This window comes from Ceratina calcarata, unplaced genomic scaffold (genome assembly GCF_001652005.2).
Source record: "Ceratina calcarata isolate Rehan_Ccalc_2016 unplaced genomic scaffold, ASM165200v1 scaffold371.2, whole genome shotgun sequence".
NCBI lineage: Eukaryota > Metazoa > Arthropoda > Insecta > Hymenoptera > Apidae > Ceratina > Ceratina calcarata.
The window spans coordinates 1-9,531 of NW_017160229.1; positions in this window are offsets into that span (position 1 = coordinate 1).

The following is a 9,531-nucleotide window of genomic DNA, read 5'->3' on the forward strand; positions in this document are numbered from 1 at the left end:
GATGAAAATGCAGGCTTATATAAATACATTCTTACTGCTCTTCTTGTGTTGATACAACATTTTATTCAATGTTTGATATAATGGTTAATGCAGTAATTGATATCACGTTTCCCCTAATGATACAAGAATTAATACAATGTAACTGATAAAAGATTTCATGTAGGAATTCATACAATAATCGTATTAAAGAATTTCACGGTGATAAATGCATATTGAAATGAACGATAACATGTTTAGTCTTAACTTCTTCTTCTGAGAATGCATTTATTTCTTCCTTTTCATCCTGCTGTTAATAACCATCAATCTTGATGCACGCTAATTAACAAGATATCTTATATTCTTTTCTTAACGAAAATTCAACGATGGTCGAGCAATGGTCGTTAAAAGTAACTGGAAGTATCTCGGTTGGCCATATCGAAAGGTAAGACGCGTTGCCCTTTGCGCTGGCGAGCCGTTGTCGCGCGTAATTTCACCCAGATGAATCGGTATCCGGAAACGGTTGACCCTTCCACCTTTTCCGCGGTGGTAGCCGGCCAGATACGTGTTCCCTTTTTTTCGAGACCCGAGGAGCATGCCGAGTTTACCGTCTCGGAGGCAAAAGGTCCGCCACGATTCGCGGCACCCCGACCGCGATAAGACCCACGGTGATCCATTATTGCCAAGGGGACATTCGAAGAATTTCCGTGGACAAAGCTGTTGGAACGCTGCAACGCGATGCTTCTTCGTGAAACGTTATTTATTCTTCTCACACGTTAACCAGAACATGATAGGTTAACTCTCGAGGTTGCGGAGTCCAATTAATGATCCAATGAAAACCATCAAATGGATTTTGATTGAGATCTTCGTTGAATTCTTATATCATATTTTTGCTAAAATTAAGAATACAGATTCTATCTGAAACGCAATACATACCTAGAGTGAGCGAAATTTCTATAAGGACGCCATGATTCTTTGACAAAGATAAATAAATAATTGTAGAAAATAGAAAATTGATATGAAGGTGTGGAAGAAGTTGTTTTATTATTGTAATCTAATGCTGAAATAGGACAAAATTTCTATAAGGAAAGTCGTGTTTTTAATTGATTTTCTATTTCTTTATCAACTACAAGAGTCATTAGCAATCAACAATGAGTATACGTTACAAATTAATCCTTATTCAATAATTAACGAAATTAAATAATAAATTAAATATTTCTATTTGCAAAAACCAAATATTAAAATTTAGTAACTAATATTATCTTCTTGGCCTTTAATATCTTCATTTATCCTATTTTTCATACTCATTACTAATTTATGTAATATTTTTTCCCGTATTGCTGTCCATTTTTATAAATTGTACGTAATAGAATTTCCCATCGAGTTCAGATTAAGAGATCGTGCGGTTTACTATATACATAAGTGGCAAAGCTTTGAGTTTTCTTAGCATTGGTGCATTATCTTGCTGGAAAATGACGTCGTCTTGACGATTTTACACAGAACGAACATTTTATTACATGTATAGTAATAACTGGAATTTTTACATGCATATACTTGAACGATTTAAATGTATATGATACAGTAACATGGTTTTTTGTCGATCAAACAGAATAGGGTTAAACGATGGTAATCGTTATTGGACGTGATATACACGCAAATGCGAAACGCGTTCAGTGGCGAGGGGGGCCAGGGCCTGTGGGCTCTTCGTTCGGCATCGACGCGGCAAAAATCCAATTTAGCCGACGAGTGGCGGGTATATTCGTACGCGGCTCGTGAATTATACCGGGCATAACGATCGTGTGCGCGCAGCGGCCGCTCTAAATTACCTCTATCGACAAACGCGATGTTTTTATTCCCCTCGAAAGTCGTTTCGTCCGACCACCTACCCACCCCGCCCGGCGCCACCCCTCGTTTTGCAATATCGGCCTGTGCTATCGATCCGCGAAGACGAACGACTTACGCAACGAATTATGCTTTATCCGCATCCCATTTCTCATTTCATTACTGCATACTGAACGAAAATGAAACTGCTATACATACCAGCGGACAAAATAACCCATTCTGGCATTTAGGTAACGCGTACCCTATACTATGTACATTGATTGATGCATGATCCAATAGTTATACGTGATACTTCTAGTATGTTAGTAAAAAATAATAAAGATATTCGGGTGTCCCATAAGTTTCTTCCTTTTTTTAATACGGAACGATTGCACGATATTTATGGTGTAAGGTTGATTTATTGCGTTGCATTATTCCCTCTTTCCAAAATTGTTGGGACTTGCAAAATATTCCTTGAGGTGCGTTTTTATTTCGTTTACGAATTGAGATCTGTTCATTGAATCATCGTATTTGTAAATCTTACAAAATACTGTAAGAATAATATGTACATTCGAAGTCAATATTTAATGAGTGTTCTGCAACGAAATTGTAATAGTACACGTGTAAAACGAAATGGAATTTCAATGCGTTAATTCGAGTTGGTTGTTTTATTTGTTTGTACCGTAGAAATCTCGTTTTAAATTTGGCTCAGGTGTTTCGTACGCCGGCAGAGAATTATTTAGAAGCAACGGCTCCACTGACGGAAACAATTAAACCGAACTTTTCCTTTTCCCAAAGTAAACTTGCACCTTTTTCGCACGTAACAAATTTGTTCTTTCTGCTAATTTCACCTATCGGACTTAATTCCCACCTCCGCAACAACGGGGAATAATAAAGTTTCGCCTTCGGCCGGGAAAGTGTGCTACAAAACCGTGAATCGTATCGAGCATCGGCTCGTTCGAATAAATCACAGTCGGATCTACGCAGACCGATTCGATCTCCCGATAATGGAACATCGAACCGAGGGATAGCACAATCGATCCGCCATTAACTTAATACCCTCTCAGCCAATAAACATGCAAATTCCAGTTTTTATCATACATATAGGAATCTATTCATACATGTATAAAATGAAAATAATTTCATCTACGTCTCGAATATAAACAATTTCCAATGTTAAATCGAAAATCAACATCTTAATGAATAGCGAATATAAATTTTAAACAACAACATCGAAGTTATATCGCGAATTATATTTTTCATATTCTTCGTAATTTTTCTTTTTCATATTTACATTGTAAAAAAATGTAGAAGGCAATGGTCAGGACAAAAATTCGAAACAAGACTACATATAAAGAAATTTTTTGTATAAATCCAAAAAGCAGGTAATGTGATCTGTGGGACATTATATTGCATAAGGAGTGAGTTTATTTTTGATATACTTTGTAACATTCAGGAATCAGGCAAGAGATATGTAAATTTTGTCGATATTAAAAACAAAATTTCGTTCGTTGGGTATCGTTTTCATGAATGGGGTACAGAGATTTTATGCGTCACAGTAATATCGAAATAATATCGCGATGCATTCGAGTGATGGATAGCCGCTGATGTTTACAACGCTTCTCGTCTTTTTTTACACGTTTCGTGCTCGCAATTAAATTGCCAGCCTCCCTGAAATCAATTTTAGCTTGCTCGGAAATATCATAACTACCACTGGAAAAACAGAGAATTTGTCATTCCGTGGTTTAAAAAACATGATGAACTTTTTGAAAACATCAAAACTTTTTCAATACGTGCAATATCTCTATTAAAATCCGTAAAAAGACTAATTTATCCGGTTTCATTAAGGGACTAGAGTAGTCACGCGACTTCTAATATTTGTCAGTAAAATTTTAACATTTTTGCACTATCGGAGTTTACCCCTTTAAGTGCGAAGAGTTCCATAATAATCATGAACAATGTTCTTCGCCATAATTACAAAGTAAATTAATTATTATAAGAAAATAAAGAATATGCAATATTATATATTAACGATAGTCAATTTTTTCAATAGTCTCTTAAAGAGGTAGACTCCGATAAGACAGATGGACAATATTACCCACAAAAATAGCCAAAAATATGGGTTTACGTTATAGGTAGAATAAAGGAGTCGGTAAACAAATCGTGACTTCAGAAATGAATTACGAACACCAAGCTTCCTACTTGGAAAAAATATACAGAAGTGACGCGACAGTTCCCGCTATTCACACGAAAATAGGAAAGGGTTTAGATCAGATAGACAAGATAGGATAGATTAGATGGAGAGGAATAGATCTTTTAATACTAAACGAGACCCGATGCTAAAAAAGCAAAGGAAATAGTCTGTACCGCGCTTTGATCTTCCCCGGAATATGAAGAAAAAGTCACGAGTATCTATTTTGCTCCCTTTAATTTGGTATTCCATCCGAGTTTCCTCTAATAGGGTTTGGGTTTACTTGCTCGAACGAGATGTTTATTTGTACCGACGTTTGCACTCGAAACTGGTAGAATACAGAGCCGATAAAAATTATCAGCTCAAGTAATACATTTTTATTCATAAATACTATTAAAAAATAAATGCTACATCTGATTTATAAGATTATACGATATACAAAAATTATAATAAATAAATAATAAGAGATTTTTATTTTTAAATTGACTATTTCGAATGTCTTATGTTGCATAAAAAGCAGTCTAGTTATAAGAGTACAAGTTGATTTTTCACATAGAGGGAAAGATTGATTAAAAACTTGATGGATGGGCTATAGTCCCAAGGCGAATAATGTTTAAATCGAGTTCACTATCGGATTTCGAGATGGGAACTCGGACACGAGTTAAAAAACGTGGTCGTTACGGAAAGCAATAAAATGAATATAACGTAATAAATGTAAGCGATAAAAGTTTGTACGTCTTTACGGGTAATTAGGTTTTATAGCTGGTCGATGTCGGGTATGTCGGATAAATTAAGCTGTAAATTACATGAAAATTCCAAGTCGTATTGTAGGAGGTGTGAGAACAGTAATTTTTCTAAGGAGTCTGTAATCATTTTTACAATATCAGTTCTGCGTGAGAATATTCAATTATCATTATTTCCTTTCTATGTGCTTTTTTTTTATAATTCTCAGTTTTATAAAATGCTACATTTCTGCATTTCATATAAAATTACTAATTCCGTATAATTACATTTTTAGAAACAGTCTAGCTATTAGAGATGAAGTCTTAAATAATTGAAAACGCATGATTACACGACAGTATCATGATAATAATCGTGCAAGATTAATTTCAAGTGATTTGTATAGTCCAATTCGGCAATGTTCTACGGTTAATTTGTTCGCAAAAGCAGAACGGTGATATCGGTATAATAAATGGACGTAACGCTGCTGGTTTATTGCTTGTTGTTGATTGTAAAGCAAACGCGCGGACCGTACAGGTGTAGAAATCAGAACTGTTCGTGTTTAACAGGGTTGTCGCGATGCAAAGTGGATGTTGATGGACCTAATTCTCACGATACATTCGTATCCGGTGTTTGCGACTGTCGTTGCAAAGGATAATTGCAGAGTGGGTCATCAAGCGATAACTATGGCCTATAATCAGCGAGCTGTTTCGCCTGGGGATACGCAAACTCCACCGTATCAAATACATTCGATGCAACTTGAAGGACAAAGTTGTTTCAAGCACACATTGTAATAACTTATTAATTATTCATCTTGCATTCATTAATTGAGTATTGTGAATACGGATAATATATTTGATAAAAAATACTATGATATAAAATTCCTTCATTTCTGTTAGATTGAATATATTGGAATATGGGAAATATCATTAAATGAGAAGTAGTGAAATTAAATTTCTTTTACTTTTATTTCAAATACAATAAGGAAGAATTATCTAATCACTTGGGCTGTCACACAGAGACTAACGGCTATGTCGCGATTGGCGATCCAGTCACACTCATATTTCTAACAGCATGCACCCACACACACATACACATTATAGCCCTACTATCCCTTATCTCGCATTATTCTAAACATCCTTTCTTTCTTGAACGTCGATACATTTTTGGCTCTAGACAGGTTTCCTCAGAAGCACTCATTCAACAAAATACAACTTGAACAAATTCGAGTTAACATACTTAACTCTAAATTTGGAGTTCAACACAATTATAGAAATCCAATAGGATTAATTAATTTCTACGAAATTAGGATCCTTAGCCAAAACAGGGTAGAAATAGAAATACTAAGGATAGTATCTGTAGATAGGGACAGAGATCAAGATGAGTAAAAGTGTTTTTCCTTAGACAGATTTAGGGTGTTTAAATCGCTGAGTAAAAAATGTTAATATTAATAAACCAGCTTCTCCCCGGCATACCGTAGGCAGTCAGGCCTTCCGAGCGAGTTGTCTTTGCGAAGGAGAATAGACACAGGTCGGTAAGACGGACGGACACACATATAGACATACATAAAAATGCTCTTTAGTAGTAGTGGATTAGTACATCGTCCAACTCACCAGTACAACATATTTAACAAAAGAGAGATGTAGAATAGCAACGAAATTCGGCAATTAATTAATCCTTTCATTTGTATATTAAAAGGATAATGAACTTAATAAAAGAGAACAGGCATTAAATCGTGCAGAGGCAAGGTTTCTAGTTGATTATAAAATTAGTGGGGACAAAGCGTGATGTGTCAAAGGAAAATTATCCGGAAACATTTGCTCGTAGCTAGCCGAAATAATAATAAAGATAATGACGGCCAACAGGGGTGGTTTAAGTATAATGCCCATGCCTGTATCTCCCGTCCGTGCCATTGATACAAAGCGACGGTTGCATATTTCGGCGGGGGAACGAGCTCGCTAACGAGCTCGCGCTGAAAGCATTAAAGGAGGCACGGACCCCGTGTCTTCGAACCGAAAAAGAAAAATACTAAAGCGTGACACAATGTGTCAGTAATTACAGCATCCTCGCGTTTTCGTTGGTTACAAACTAGCCTCAGATTCCTTTACCCGCGTTCCTACGTGACGGCGGTACAGTATCACCGGCAAAACGTTTTGGGACAGCTGTTCCTACGTACAGATTATTTAAACTGAATTCATTTCAAAGTATTTTATTGCGTTGGTTCGATTAAAATTGAATAAATATTTCGTTGATTACGTGACACGAATTTATATAAAGTGTACATTGTACGATTCAACTGAAGACCGCATTCGAGATATTTTTTTTACATGTTAATGCAAGAAATGCAAGCAAAGAGGTGACGTTAAGTAGAGTTGACGCTCGGAACGCTCTCTGACAGCTCAATTTGGGGGTTATTATTATTACCGGTACCTGAGTCGAATATTTAATTCCGGCGAAGTATATCTGGCAGACAAGCCGATTGCCTGTTAACTGCAGCCTCCTTTGTATGCCCGGACGGATGAAGCGCAATTTGCCCCGGCGCATATGAACAAGGAACACGCCTTCGCTTCCGCTCCCTCGAAACCGTTTCGTTTCCATTTCATTTCACCGCGTAAAACGTTCTTCGTTCCAGACTGATTGTATAGCATTGTGTCTACCGCTAGAGCTGTCCGTCATTTGCCATTCTATCTTTCGGACCTCTCGAGTGTTTATTGTCTATCAAAAATATGACAGTTATTCCAAGTTAGTAACTATTAGGGATTGTCTGAAATGAATTTTTGTAGTTAATTATATAATCATGACAATGTAATGAATCATGTAAAAAATCATATGTCAAAAAATGTCATAAACGGTAAGTGAAGTTTCTTAAGTGGGTATACTGATAATAATGTTAGGGCAAGAATTTCATAAACAATTGAACGTTTCGTGTACGCGAATCGATCAAACATTCCCAGGAGACGAGTTAAAGGAGGAGGCTCTCTGACGAAATACGAGTAGAAACTTAATTTACGCTCGGAATTAGTTGTCTTCCGAAACGGGAATGAAAGACAGATACAAACAGTTGGAGTAAACTGAATTTATGCCAGAATCTCCGTGAATTAAGTATATACTTTGAACTCTGACTCTGATTCAAATTAACTGCAAGAGATTGGTCAAATGAAGTATATTGTGTTAGTATTTGAGCGTCTTCACCTGAGAGACAAAGAACCATCAAATATTAAACGCCTGGAATATTTATTTATGTCAACGGGATAAAATTCGTAGCAGTATGCAAATATTGAAGGAAACACAATAATGAAAAGGAAAATAAAACATAAATTTAAGACAAAGTATAATAATAATAATAATAATAATAGTAATAATATTAATAATAATGGACGTGCTTGGGACCTTGTATTATACAAACTGCCTATAGATTATCCTTGGGAGTGACTGAGCAGAAACATTAAAGAAGTCTGAGCTGCTAACCTTGCACAGGATCAAAATGAGAATTTGAATAGCAGTCATGAAAAGATGCGAAGGCCTATGAATTCTTGTTGAAGCATGCAATTAAATTAATTCAAGAAACTGCAGGCAACGAATGAAACCGTTGATAATCTTCAAGATAAACACTAAGTCAAGTATAGCTCTTCTGGATTCAAGAGACGAGAGTCTATTCATAATAGAGGAATAATTATAATCAATAATTGCCATTCTGTTACATATTTTACCAGCATCAAGTAACTAACGAAGAAGTTCCTATTGATATTAAATTGGTGTATATGTATAAAACGTTTTGTTCAAGGCAAATGTATTCTTTGGAGAATATCATACCTATTTAAATTTGTTTTATTCAATGCTTAACCAATAATACTGATTTAATTGTCCCAGAAATCAAATAAAATAGGATAAGAATCGATTGAAAATTATTATAAGTGGTTAAAGTTAAAAATTCATCATATTATAAATGAGTTTGTTACAAAACTTTCCACTTTTCAGTAAAAGAACTAAAAGCAATCTGTTTTCTTAAAGAGAATCTAGCCATAAAATTGCTACAACACTTGAAGAAAATTCGTTTAAAATTCATATACAGAATTAATTAAACCTGTTTACTTATAGAGGATCAATGTGTAAAATTGCTACAACATTTGAAATTATTAAAATACTTTGAACGCATAAAATTGCTACGATATTTAAAAGTATGAAAGCAATTTCTTTTAAAATTGTTATGCGGAATTAATTGAAAGCCCGATTTTTCTCGTTACGAAATAATTTTATTTAAATGAAATATGGTGACCGCCGGGTCATTGTCTTTGGCTAGAGGCATGCGTGTGTATGTGACGGTACTTCCGCCGCCCAGCGTCACCTCGTCGAAAACTGGTATTTCCCCATTCTCTCTTTGCTATTTCTCTGTCTCGCCTCGTTGTTTCTTTCACTTTCTAGCGGAGTGAGATAGGGAGATAGAGAGAGGTCCACGCGAGAAAATGTCGATGCAGGTCGGCTCTCGCGTGGGCGGTGTTTCACCGCTTCGGGGATTAGATTCACGAAGAGGAAGAAGAAGCGCATACCGCCGGTATGATACCGGTCGTGCTCTATCCTTCTTCTCCTCAATCCCTTATCCGGTGCATTACGAGCACGTAAGCGCCGAGCTCTCGTTTCCTGGAACGTGTACCAGCTCGGACTGGAACGCGATCAAAAGATCCTACATTTACTATAACGCGCGATACGGGATCAATGTGACTGATTTCGTTCGTTACGTCATGTCAGATGTAGTTTTCTTATCTCGTATGCTTAAAAGTTTAAAGAATTGTATTAAATAATCTTGTGTACTATATTATAATACC